This window comes from Rattus norvegicus, chromosome 17, assembly GCF_036323735.1.
Source record: "Rattus norvegicus strain BN/NHsdMcwi chromosome 17, GRCr8, whole genome shotgun sequence".
Classification (NCBI taxonomy): Eukaryota; Metazoa; Chordata; class Mammalia; order Rodentia; family Muridae; genus Rattus; species Rattus norvegicus.
The window spans coordinates 77,898,455-77,911,206 of record NC_086035.1 but is presented as its reverse complement, the minus strand read 5'-3'; the positions used below and the strand labels follow the sequence as shown (position 1 = coordinate 77,911,206).

General features: G+C 45.6%; 1 long non-coding RNA gene across 4 annotated transcripts in view; it reads left to right on the top strand.

Moving 5' to 3' along the window:
* The first annotated feature begins 3,164 nt into the window (after nucleotides 1–3,164).
* LOC108348589 (uncharacterized) overlaps nucleotides 3,165–12,752 on the top strand; it is a 36,126-nt gene continuing 26,538 nt past the window's right edge. Inside the window, exons 1-5 of one of the 4 annotated variants that reach the window (XR_005495865.2) lie at nucleotides 3,165–4,072; nucleotides 4,705–4,840; nucleotides 5,331–5,430; nucleotides 6,997–7,675; nucleotides 11,994–12,125. This is a non-coding gene — a long non-coding RNA (uncharacterized LOC108348589). Of the gene's footprint in view, nucleotides 4,073–4,704; nucleotides 4,841–5,330; nucleotides 5,431–5,523; nucleotides 6,970–6,996; nucleotides 7,676–11,993; nucleotides 12,126–12,752 lie in introns of those variants that run through there. The other 3 variants (XR_001841961.3, XR_005495866.2, XR_005495867.2) reach the window with 3 other exon arrangements.

Sequence of the window (12,752 nt, the reverse complement as noted above, 5' to 3'; positions counted from 1 at the left end):
TGTGAGCCAGCCCCTCAGTTAAGTGTTTTCTCTCATAAGAGGACTGCAGTTATGGTGTCTCTTCACAGCGGTAGAATGATGACTAAAGATGAAGCTCTTCCTGAGTGTTCATCACTGGGTTTTTTGCTTTTTTTGGGCAGAGTGATTGACCCTGATATATTGAAACCTTTGACTCAGACCTCCAACCTCCAGGCTAACAAAACATTCAAGACTTTTTTTAATTGGATATTTTATGTATTTACATTTCAAATGTTATCCCCTTTCCTGGTTCCCCGTCCCCTCCCCATCCCCCTTCTTCTATGAGGATGCTCCCCCACTCACACTCCCACCTCAACATCCTGGCATTCCCCTACACTGGGGATAAAACAGCCAAGGGCCAAGGGCTTCTCCTCCCATTGATGCCCAACAAGGCTACATATGCAGCTGGAGCCATGGATCCCTCCATGTGTACTCTTTGTTTGGTGGTCTAGTCCCTGGGAGTTCTGAGGGTTCTGGTTGGTTAATATTGTTGTTCTTCCTATAGGGCTGCAAACCCCCTCAGCTACCTCAGTCCTTTCTCTAACTACTCCATTGGGGACCCAGTTCTTAGTTCAATGGTTGGCTGCGAGCATTCACCTCTGTATTTGTCAGGCTCTGGCAGAGCCTCTCAGGAGACAACTATATCAGGCTCCTGTCAGCATGCACTTCTTGGCATCCACAATAGTGACTGGGTTTGGTGACTGCCTGTGGGATGGATCCCCAGGTGGGGCAGTCTCAGAATGGTCCTTCCTTCAGTCTCTGCTCCACTCTTTGTCTCTGTATTTCCTCCCGTATTTTGTTCCCCCTTCTAAGAAGGACTGCAAGATGCCCATGAGATTGCTTGGTTTCAACCAGGATGATTACAGTGTCTCTTATTCATTTATAATCAACAAGAGTCTGGGATGTTTGGTTTTGGACCTGGGACTAGCGACTGACATGAATATTTTACATTATTAAAGCAGACCCAGCCTCCAGGTTCTCCCAGCGTCCCCCAGTTACCACCTGGCATACCCTCCCCCAACCCTGAATTTCCATCTTGGGGGCTGGGTTTGACTTTTCTTCTAGAGTTTCTCCCTATATAATTCAGACATTTTGGTCTCTCTTGCACTCTTCTACTCCTCTCTCTGTGCATGAGCCCCTTTCTCTCTCTTTTTTTTTTTTTTTTTTTTTTTCCGGAGCTGGGGACCGAACCCAGGGCCTTGCGCTTCCTAGGTAAGCGCTCTACCACTGAGCTAAATCCCCAACCCCGCCCCTTTCTCTCTTAGTCCCCTCCCCTATCCCATTCCCTTTCCCATGGCAACTTCTCTTTGGTATCAGTGCAGTTTCCCAATAAACCTGCCTTTAATCTAATTTAATCTAATCTGTCTGGAATTGGCTCATTTCACCGGTGGCAGAGAAATAACCTATCATAGTTGGGTACACTTTATTGTGTCCTTAGGGCTGCTTTTGACAGAAAGGTAACTTGATCATTAAAAAAATTTTAAATTGTGAATCAGCATCGTTTAAAGTATAAATCTGAAAAAATGGAAGTAAGAGACTAATATCACATAAACATGCCACATGGAAACTTTGACTGGAAAATATTGATTTTATATGATAGTGGGCAAGCAGCAGACTCAGAGGAGGTCTCTCCTTGAATGGTTTGACTCGTTTGTTTCAAGGACTGAGAACTGGGACATCCAAGGGTCTACACAAGGCAGACCTGGGTCTTGGTTCTTTGTTCCTTGGTTGTTTAGAGTCATGGCTTGTTTTGAGTTCCCAGTGAGACAGGAAAACATCAAGTATGGGGTAGATGATTATCAGAACTCTGAACAGATTCAGAGTTGATGAGTGAGAATCTGCATTCCAGGGGATTGAAAGCCACACACCGTGGACATATGTCCTCCCCTGGTTCTCACGCTCACTCTGTTTCCTGAGTCCAGCAATCATGTATCAATTCACCTCACTCATTGTTCTTGGCCTTATGCTTCCAGTTCTTTTTAACATTGTTGAGCACAATTTGATTCGCATTGGTTATTAGGAGATAAGCATCCTTCACAAGACAGCATGTCATGCCTTCAGGGCTGCACCACCTAGGACATCGTGGAAATGACTATTGCCAAGCTCCCAGATGCTAGAAGAAAAAGGCATATGAACTCAACTTCAGTTTCATCTCCAGATGTTGGGACCAAGTAAGAGTGAGAACCACACCCTTTAGATTCTCCCTTCCTGGCAGTCTCCTTTTTGTTCTTTCCTACTAGTATTTCTAAATGCTGCAGCTTGTGGCTGGTTGACACTCCATTACATTATTTTAACACAATTGTGGTGCATTGTGGTGTAAGGATATGCTAAAAAACAAACCACAGGTATTGATGCAGAATTATATTTGATATTCTAAACAATAGGAGGTCATTTCAGAAGCTCTTTCAGTTGGAGGGAGATCAGTGGGAAGCAAAGAAAAATATACCAGAATCACAGAGCTCCTTAAAACCCAAAGTATATACCCAAATCCAGGCTTTCACTTCAACTCTCTCAATTGGACGTTTTTGAAGAATGGAGCATGTTATTTTGTTATTCAAAGGTTGAGTCTGATATATAGACCCCCTCCACCCCTGTTTGAGAGCTATGTTGAACAGATTGCTGGTAAACAGTAACTGGGTAAAACTTCTATCATGCTTCTAGTAACAAAATATCCAGCAAAGTTCTCTGGTGGACTCTGTACAATAGAAGACACAATTCCTTCTTTATAGGAGTGTATGTTCTAGGCAGACAATTGAGAGCTCAAAGGAAAAACATTGGGATAGAAAGTTCTCAGTGTACAGGGCATGTTCTACAGCTCTCTCTGGTCCTTGGGAACACAATTGGAACAATCTTTCACAGGGCAGAATTCTCAGGTGCCACCTTGAGACAGCCTTGCTCCATGACAGGTTTCGAATTGGTAGTTAAGGATGCTAGGCCTAAACCTCTGTTTCCAAGAACTGGTTTCTCCTGAGGCAAAACCAATGGGTTAACAGCAGTTTCTAGATTTCCTCAGCAACAGTTTTCTGTCCCCTGTCCCACCCCACCCCAATGCCCCAGCAATGGTTCTAGAATGTTGCTAGGTGGTCTACGACTAGTTTTAGTGTCATAATCAAACTCAAATTGTTTAACATTGAGAGAATTTATAGAGTAGATGACATGGTTTTCAGGTGGCTAAAATCTAAACATAATCTAGGGATAGAATCGTAACTCTTTTAGTTAGGAATGATTTAATCGGCAAATTTAATAGACTAGATGTCGTGTGTATGTCATATTGTGTAATTTGCATGATTGTTATGGCTTTGTTCAATATATATCTTGGAGAAGAGGTTTTGTTTTGTTTTTATGGATAGAAAAGGTGAGGTGTATGGGGAGGTTCTGATGCAAAGGTCCTGTTCCCCAATTGGTTCTTGGTTTGTCAGTAAAGAAGGCTGGGAGCCAATTGCTGGGGAGACAGTACAGGCGGGACTTCCGGGTCCCAGAGGGAAAAGGAGAGGCAGGGAAGGAGAGTTTTACCACACTTGGGAACGAGAAGAACACAGCAACCATATAAGGCCTGAGGTGGAGGGGTAGCTAGGACCTGTGGCCTTTGTTACAGATGGCTGGCCCAGTATGTTTGGCAGGGGCTAGGTGGGACTAGCCACTAAGTTTAGAGCAGGTGAGGAGATGGAGATAACAAATTTTTCAGGCAGGAGATAGTAACACCCAGCAATTGTGCTCAGGAGGCAGGTTGTAAAGTAACAAACTGTGTATGTGTGTCTTCTATCCTTGGATTCAAGGGTCTAGGGAGTGGGCTGATAGCACAGTCACCTCCCAGAGACAAAGGTGGGAAGAACCAAAGGAAATCGGTGAGGGACACAGGCAAAGGTGGTAGCATTTAAAACTACACGCAACATAGGTCAGTCACTCTGATGTCAGGAATGGATATACTCAACCCATAGCTGACACAGAGTTGCCCCTCACAGAGAGGTGCACAGGGCTGGAAGAAGTACATGTCCTGTACGGATAGGCCCCACATCACACACTAAAAGATCATCATCCCTTCTATGGAACCTAGGTGAGAAGTCCATGCTTTCTTTCCAGATCTCCTGAGAGCCTACGCAATCCTCTGAAAGATCTTACACACACATACACACACGCACACACACACACACACACACACACTCACACACACTCCACACACATACACACAACACTCACAAAACACTCAAACACACTCACACACACTCAATACACACTCACACACACTCATATTCTCACACACACACTTACACTCACTCACACTCACACCCGCACACACCCGCTCACACACTCACACAGATCCACGCACACACACACTCACACACACTCATATACTCACACACACACTCAGTCACTCACACTCACACCCGCACACACCCGCTCACACACTCACACACACACTTACATACACTCACACTCACTCACACCCCCCCACACACACATTAACCGGAAGACAATATTAAATTTAGAGTTTTTCCTCCCTTAGGCAGTGCATGGGCATGTCTTTGAAATGGGCAGGGAACGTATCTCCTCTCTGTAGGCTAAAGTTTGCTCAAATCTCTCTCCCTTATCCATGTAACCCAATCAGGAGATTTCACTGTGCAACTATTCCCTTAAGATACTTCAGTCAAACCAATGAAGTTAAGATTTTTTTTTTTTTAAAAAAAGGACCTCAATTCCCAGGAACAAGCAAATCATCCCTGAAGTGGATTAGCCAAGAAACAGGCTGACTGCTGGGCCACCATGCTGGCTCCCTCTGGACTTCCATTTCGGGCATGCTTCCACACGGCCACGTGATGAGCAGGTATCTCAGCCACAGGGAAGAAGACACAGAGGCCACTCAGTCTCTTAGTGATAGGAGCCATGATAAACGCAGTGGCTGGCAGAGAGAGCAAGTTTCCTGCAGCTCAGCTCAGTCCATACTCCCAGAGCACTGATGAATCCCCATGAAGAAACTTAGCAGGAGGTGGGAATGAGTCTGCACCAGACAGATTTCCAGGATAACAGCAAGCAGCCTGTATCACCCTCCATAGACAGCCAATCCCCCACCTCTGTGGATGCTGGCAGAACACAGTCCTGTTGGCTCCATGTTCTAAACTCTGTGATTCCTACTCTGAACTTCATTTCCTTTAGATTCTCTGCAGAACCTCAAAATTCCCACAGAGGGAAGGTGGTAGTTTCTCCCCCACCCACCCTTACTATCCCCACAACCTCTGTTGTAGCTCATCCTTCACTTTGAGGAGAAGTTGCCTCTTCTTGATAAGTAAGTCTGTAACACTTCTGACCTTTCCCAGGAGCCCAGGATTTAGCAGATACAAAGGACTGGAGCACCTGGAATCACCTGATTTAAACTCTGTGGCCTTTGAAGCTAACCTAAGACTGACAGGGGCCCAGGTGGGTCTGATGTTGAAGGCTGAGGGGCTTGTCTGTTTTGGGGGTGCGTGGACTTTACTGATGCATAGACAATCTGGTGGGTTTCATTCGCAGAGGTGCCAAGTGGATTCACTTCCCAGTTCCCAGAAGCTCGTAAATGTTAGACTGGGATAACCTCCTCTGAATGAATACATTACTATGTGTAAAGACCCAGGGAGACGGCTCAGCAGGGGAAGGTGCTCACTGGAAGCTTGATGGCCTGAGTTTGATCCTCAGAACCCATATGGGGCAGGAGAATGGATGGAAGTTGTTCTCTGAACTTTATACTTGTGCTGGGACATGGGTTGCTCCCGATAAATAAATTAACTAAAATCTTCAAGAAACTCCTTCTAGGCTCTGCCCCCACAATTGCCTGGCAACAGCCAGGTTTGCCTGACTCACTATAAAGGGGGCTGTTTGGCTCCTCCTCTCTTACTCTCTTACCCTCTGTGCCCCTTCTCTCTCCATTCCTCTCCCCACTCTCTCCACATGTTCCTGGCCGTCCCTACTATCCTCTTGACTCATCCCCATGCCCTAAATAAACTCTATTCTTTACTATAGGCTGGTCCCTCTGGGAGAAGGGATGCCTTAGCATGGGCCCGCATTCCACCTCACCATACCGTGCCTCTACCAAACATATCCTGGTTCTTTCTCTTTTATAAAACATAATTCTGACCAGGTACAGAAGGATGCAAGGCTGGGAATCTTCCATGCTCTTCCTAGCTACTTTCCACAGGTCAGACTGGTAACTTAGGATCTCGTGTCAAGAGGAAGCAAAGGGAAGTTGTTGCTTATCCTAAATGGAGACATTCCCCTAGACACCTCCTAAAACAATCTCGGCAAGTCAGTGCCAGTGGGAGTCCTTGGGAGGCAGTTTTTGAGGATACCAGGAGTGAATCCACAGTTACCTTAGGAACAGTTTCAAAACCATCTCATCCCTCCTGGCAATAAAAGGGCATGTACATATTTATATGGAAAGTGTTGGGGCAACCTCCCAAGCTTTAACCGGATTTAACCTCTGCAGCTTCTCTGACCCTGAGCTTTTCCCACTACTATGTGGGGCAGTGGTTCTCAGCCCGTGGGTTACAACTCTTGGGCAAACCTCCATCTCCAAATATTTACATTATGACTCATAACAGCAGCAAACTTAGTTATGAAGTAGTAATGAGATAATTTTATGGTTGGAGGTCACTATAACATGTGCACCAGTATTAAAGGGTCACAGCATTAGGAAGGTTGAAAACCACTGGTGTAGAGGATTTCGGTAAAGGGAGACCCCTATAGAGAGCAGGCTGATCTCTTCTCCCTGCCTCTGTCTGTCACGCACACGGGCACGCACTTTCATGAACACACACTCGCACACGAGTTTGAAACATCAGAATGTATAAGTTTCTTTCAGCTTCTTCACATTTGCGGTAGGGGCCAAAGATCACCATGGAATCCCGGAAGGATGACTTCCTCAACCAAGTTGAGTGGGAGGAGCGCTAGTCCAGAGAGAAAGCAATGGCTGTCCCCTGTGGCTCTTGGGTCTTAACATTGTCTCTGCAGGATGAAGTTGGAACAAATCCTTCCCAACACTCTTGATCAGCTTGTTAGCTGCAGAAGGCCAGGCCACAGAAGAAATTTGCCTTCTAGAAAGAGCTACAAGAGTATCACTGTGTGCCAACAGCTCACAGAAGACGACAGGCTCCGCCCCACACCCACCTGCATTTAACCATCCCTTGAGCCAGATTGCCTGATGGTCTTTCAGCAGAGAGCCTGGTCACCGCTGGAGTTTCCTCCTGCCTGCAGGGGGCACTGTGGTACCCATGATCCCTGATTCTCTAACTCCCTTCCACAGAGGGAATTGATACACGCTCTTATTTGGCTGGAACTAACATTAAAATGTTGTTGGTTCAATGGCTGAGCTCCAGACAATTGGCTACAACTCAGTTCCTGTGCTTTTTTGTAGCTCACCGCCACCTGGCTCTACCTAGATTCTACACCCGATGACTGTGTCAGCAAACCTCTGTGGGCTCAAGAACACTCTCGTTCCTGTGGGAGATGTATACATGCCACCCTGGGTCTATGGTTGTAGAATAGCAGTATCTATGATGCCCGGGTGCTTTCTAGAAAGGCAGACTCAATCTACATTGTGTGGAACATTGAACCTGTTGACTTTGGGAAGCAATTCAGGAAGGGAGGTCCTCGTGCCTGTTTCCTTGAGATACTGATGGTTCTCTACACAGTAAGTGGTTTGTCCACATCTCTCTGCATTTACTCTTTTTTTCCTAGAAGGTCACTAGCATCGGCCAGCACACAAGTTGCCATTAGTCAAAGGCCTCCATTTCAGTCAGTGATGTATGGCTGTGAGGAGACACCGTTGCCACAGCAACTCTTATAAAAGAAAGCATTTAGCTGGGGCTGGCTTACAGTTATCATCATCTCTGTAGAAACCATAGTGTCAGGGAAGCTTCTTGCTGGAGAAGCAGCCGAGAGCCACATCCTGATCCCTAAGCAGAGAGAACGAGCTTAGGTATTGACTTTTGAAACCTCAAAGCCCATCCCCAGGGACCCTCTTCCTCCTCCAAGGCTGCAACTCCTAATGCTTAGAATCCTTCCAAGTCGTACTACTCCTTGGTGACCAAGCACTCAGATAGATGAGGGCCATTTTTACTCAAACCACCACAGCATGCAATTTTATAACGCTTGCTTCACCATAAAGCCTTTTTGGTTAACAGAACATTTGCTTGCCATTCACACTACCACACTCTGTATAGGTTCCACTTTAATACAATGCCAACGTGTTTGAAAAGATTTTACATCGGGCGTTCTTGATCAATTCTATTCATTAGAAGGCTGGCTGGGTTCTCTGGGAACACACCACATTCTCCAGGAGATTTTCAGACCTCTAGCAGTAAGAAATTCAAAGCTCAACTGGGAATCGTGGAGACTCCTCACCCTGCTAGAATAGGGGACGCATCAGCCGTGTCTGTGACTGGACCTCTCTCACCTGAATCCCTACGGATGAGCTTCCTGGCTATTCCCACACTCCAGCATCCGGCAGTCCAGGTGCTGGTGAGTAATGAAGACTTTGCTGTCTCTGCTCTGGAGTTCCAACCCTCAGTGTTTTTCCCACCACTGTTCAAGGTCGGCGCACAAAGACTGTGACGAGCATGGTGACAACTTGGTTTTACCCCAACCTCTGTATTGGCCTCCCTGAAGCGCTACTTTCGTGCAGATAACTTCCTGGATGGATTGGATAGGGCGGATTGCCTGAGTGGCCAGAAGGTTTGGCCTAGGAGGTATAAACGGAAAGAGTTCTATTTGTTGAACGTCAAGCATGACTTCCTGGTAATAATGAATCCAACACGGGACCATCTCTGCGTTTCACAGTCCCAACCACAGGAGGAAGATCCCATCCAATAATTGTGCACGCTGACTACGGCTTCCTGAGATAAACTCATCCGCTGCCGCTACCATAATCACTTTAAGCTGTGGGTCAGTCCGAGATCAAATACAATACACTTCTAAGAGCATAGTACCAAAAGAGAAGGTCGAGTTAGGACAAAGTATTAGCTTCTTTGGGACATTATAGGATCTATAGTTACTTAGAGATGGCTTTAAGCCACCTGACACGGGTGCTCTGAAAGAGCAGTCTGTGCTCCTAACTCTTTAGGCATCTCTCTCTAGCCTCAAAATAATCGTCATGTGATATGGGATGGATTGTAACTCACTATGTAAAACACCTTTATCAGCGTCTACCTCTGGAGTATTGAAATTAAAGCAGTGCTCGGGGAACCAAAAAAAAAAAAAAAAAAAAAAAAGGAATTCAAAGCTCGGTGCTACAGGTACCAGGTACAGGCATGGCCAATACCTTGGCTGCAGCAGGGGAGCCTCTGTATCCCCGAAAGCCGAGGTGCAGACGATCGAGGAGGAGCTGGAAGAGGACAACGACGGAGAGCTAGATGAGACCCTGTTGGAGAGACTCTGGGGTCTGACGGAGTTGTTTCCTGAGAGGGTCTAGTCAGCCGCTGGAGGCACCTTTGATCTCTCGCTCTTCGTGTCTCAGAAGATGAACAGATTTCCCAGGGCAGCTTTGCGAATCAGGACCACTTCCTTCCTGACCCTGGTTCATCCTGCTGTCTTTTGAGACAGAAAAGTTGCAAATGGAGCAACACCAGCAACTGCAACAATAGCAGACATTTTTAGGGCCTGACCCAGGGCTGTCAGGAGGAATGGCAGAGCCTCCACCTCCACTTCCTGGAAAGATCTAGCTCGTTACCGCATTGTTTCATTTGTGTTTGAACTGCTGATTGTTTGAACTTTTTCTTCTTCTTCTTTTTAATCTTGGCATGTTGTTCAATTCGAACCTGGCAGGAACTTTTCTCCGTTTCTCATGGAGAGACCCCAGTTGCACCTGTGCCCCTCATAATGAAGGCCCTCACTCACTTCCTGTTCTCACTCGGATGCAGGAGTATAGCCATTTATCTATTCCTTTAATGAATTGCTCCTAAAGAAGTTCTTACATGCCCAGCGTGGGAAAGAAGTAAGCACCAGTGACCATTAAGGACTTTTTCCTCTGTACACTTTGGCTCGTGGACCTGCGTGGTGTGTGTGTGTGTAAAAACGAAGTCAGCGCTAACTTTTTGTATTTAAATATTAAAAGAACACCAACTGAAGAAAAAAAAAAACCGAGGAAATTCCAAGCTCTTTGGAGTAATTTAGCCAAGAGGAAACACCACATTAGTCTGTATGTGGAGGTTTCTATTCCATTGAGAATTTTAAGAAATTTAAGTTTCTATTCAAAGTTTAAATAGAAACCTTAGGCTCAATATTTACCTATTCAGAGAATAGGTTCTTTCTGAGGGAATTGTTCATATGTCGATCGCATCATATATGTTTATTATCTTAGTTAAGGTTTCTATCGCTGTGAGAAAAGGCTGTGACCCAAAAGCAAGTTGTGGAGAAAAGGGTTTGTTTGGCTGTTACTTCCACAGCGCTGTTCATCGTTAAAGGACATTGAGACAAGAATTCACACAGGGCAGGATCCTGGAGGCAGGAGCTGATGCAGAGGCCATGGAGGGATGCTGCCTACTGGCTTCCTTCCCCTGGCTTGCTCAGCCTGCCCTCTTAGAAAACACAGGACCACCCGCCCAGTGATGGCACCACCCACAATGGACTGGGCCATCCCACATTAATAACTAAGAAAATGCCTTACAGCTGGATTTTATGAGGCATTCTCCCCAAGTTTCTTCCTTTCAGATAACTCTAGCTTGTGAGACTAACCAGCACATTTCTGTAACATAACTTAGAGACCTCCACGGTAAGAAATGCAGAAAAGAATGATGGGAGAAAAGAAAGCATGTAATTGGGTTTGTAATCCCTGAGGGTTATAGTCCACCAGCAGAAACAGTTGAGACGTTGCATCCCAAACCCAGAGAAGAAATTTTAACATCTCAAAGCCTACTCAGATATCCTTCCCAAACAGGTCTACCGACTGGGGACCAAGCCTATGAGCCTATGTCTGAAGAGGTGGCTTGCCCTCAATTAAACCATCACAGGCGGGAAGGAAACACCAGTGATGGGTTCTGCTTCCAGCCTTTCAAATGTTCAGATGGCACTGGCTTGCATCCGCATTTATTAGCACTCTCAAAACACACTCCACTTAGGTCTGCATATTTTTACACTATAGCCCTTTCAGTTAAAACAAAGGATTTAGATAATTAGACTTGGGGTCATGCTTTCAAGTTGCTTTGTAATGAAATTTACAACCAAAACTAAAAGGATAAAAAAAAAAAAAAAGAACCCTTCAATTTGTAAAAAGGTGGAAGTTTTGTCTCTGGGAAACACTTTCTCCCCTCAATCTTATCATTTTAATTTACATTGTATATGTTTTATTACTAACCAGTAGAGCAGTGCACCTCTATAACATTCAATTATCTGTATATTTGGAGCAGGGTCAAAATCTTTTTATCATCAGGGTTCATTATCAAACTTGTTTGGACACTTGTTCCTCTTCCAGAAGCCCTGGGTCTGGGTCCTAGCACCTTCATTGTGGCTTACAACCGTCAGAAACTCCAGTTCTACAGGATCCAGTGCCCTCTTCTGGTCTCCGTGGGTGTAGACATACATGTGGTACATGCACACACCTCCAGGCAAAACACTCATACAAGTTAAAAAAAAAAAATACTGTTTAGAGACCAGTGGACTAGATTAATGATCTCTTGCTGCCTTTTGTCAACAAGTGGACAAGAAAAGCCCCGGTTTTGCTGTAATTTAAAGCCAGTGTCAAGCTCTCCCAAATTCCCTGAGCCTGAGTCACGTTTGTTAATGTTCACATTTGAGCTTGTTACTTTAACACAGACTTGGAAAGAAATAGCAGGAAATGTGCACTTCATGGTGACTCAAACAATCTACCCCCCTGTGCTTCTGTGCTCTGGGCTGGGATCCAAACCCTGAAACTCACAGGTTCAACTGAAAACTTTCCATATTACTCAGGATTTGAACAGCTTACACCTGACTTGAGAACACCACTCTTCCCTGCCCCTTTTTTTTTCCTCCAGGCAAAGGCAAACATCCTTGATTGGGACCCAATGGCATTTGACTGGCACTTGAGCTGTGTGTGAGACCTGAAGAGCTTTAAAGAACTGAACTGAAAGATGCCCTAGGGGTCTCCTTGTCAAGCACATCTTCATGTAAGTGGGAAACAGAAAGACAAAGATTGGAAAAAAAATCATCCAGGATCATGGGGTTTGCTTGTGGCACACCAGGGACCAGGACTATGGAGTCCTTTGGGCTCCAAGACCCTCTTTCAGTGGCTGAGGTGCAGGGAGGCACCATGAGAAATTTGGAGATTTTGGCTGCTGATGAGGCAGGACTAGATAATGTCTGGCCACCCACTGATCCCAGACAGTATTTAAACAGAAGTCTCCAATGCTCCAGTGCACACTGACTTGGGCTTCTGTATGGGATGCAGCGTGAAAGATTTATGGGATCACCGATGCTGGAAAATTGCTTCAAAGGGCCGTGCCTCTGGAGACTGAGAAGCTTACTTAATGCTTTCCCAGACTGAGGTCTTTGTACTGGGTGGCAGGCTTGAAAATCTAGCTCTTTTAATGGCACCAAACATGCTGACAGATACTGAAGGACTAAAAGATCTGAAATGAGAGCGGGTAGGGCATGCCGTAAACTCACAGGAAGTGTGTGTGTGTGTGTACTCATGCATGACAAGTGAGTGTATTTGTGCACGGCAGCCTGAGCGGTGTATGTCTGTGTGCATGAGCATGAGTCTCTGTGTGTGCATTTGTATGTGTGTTTGGGTG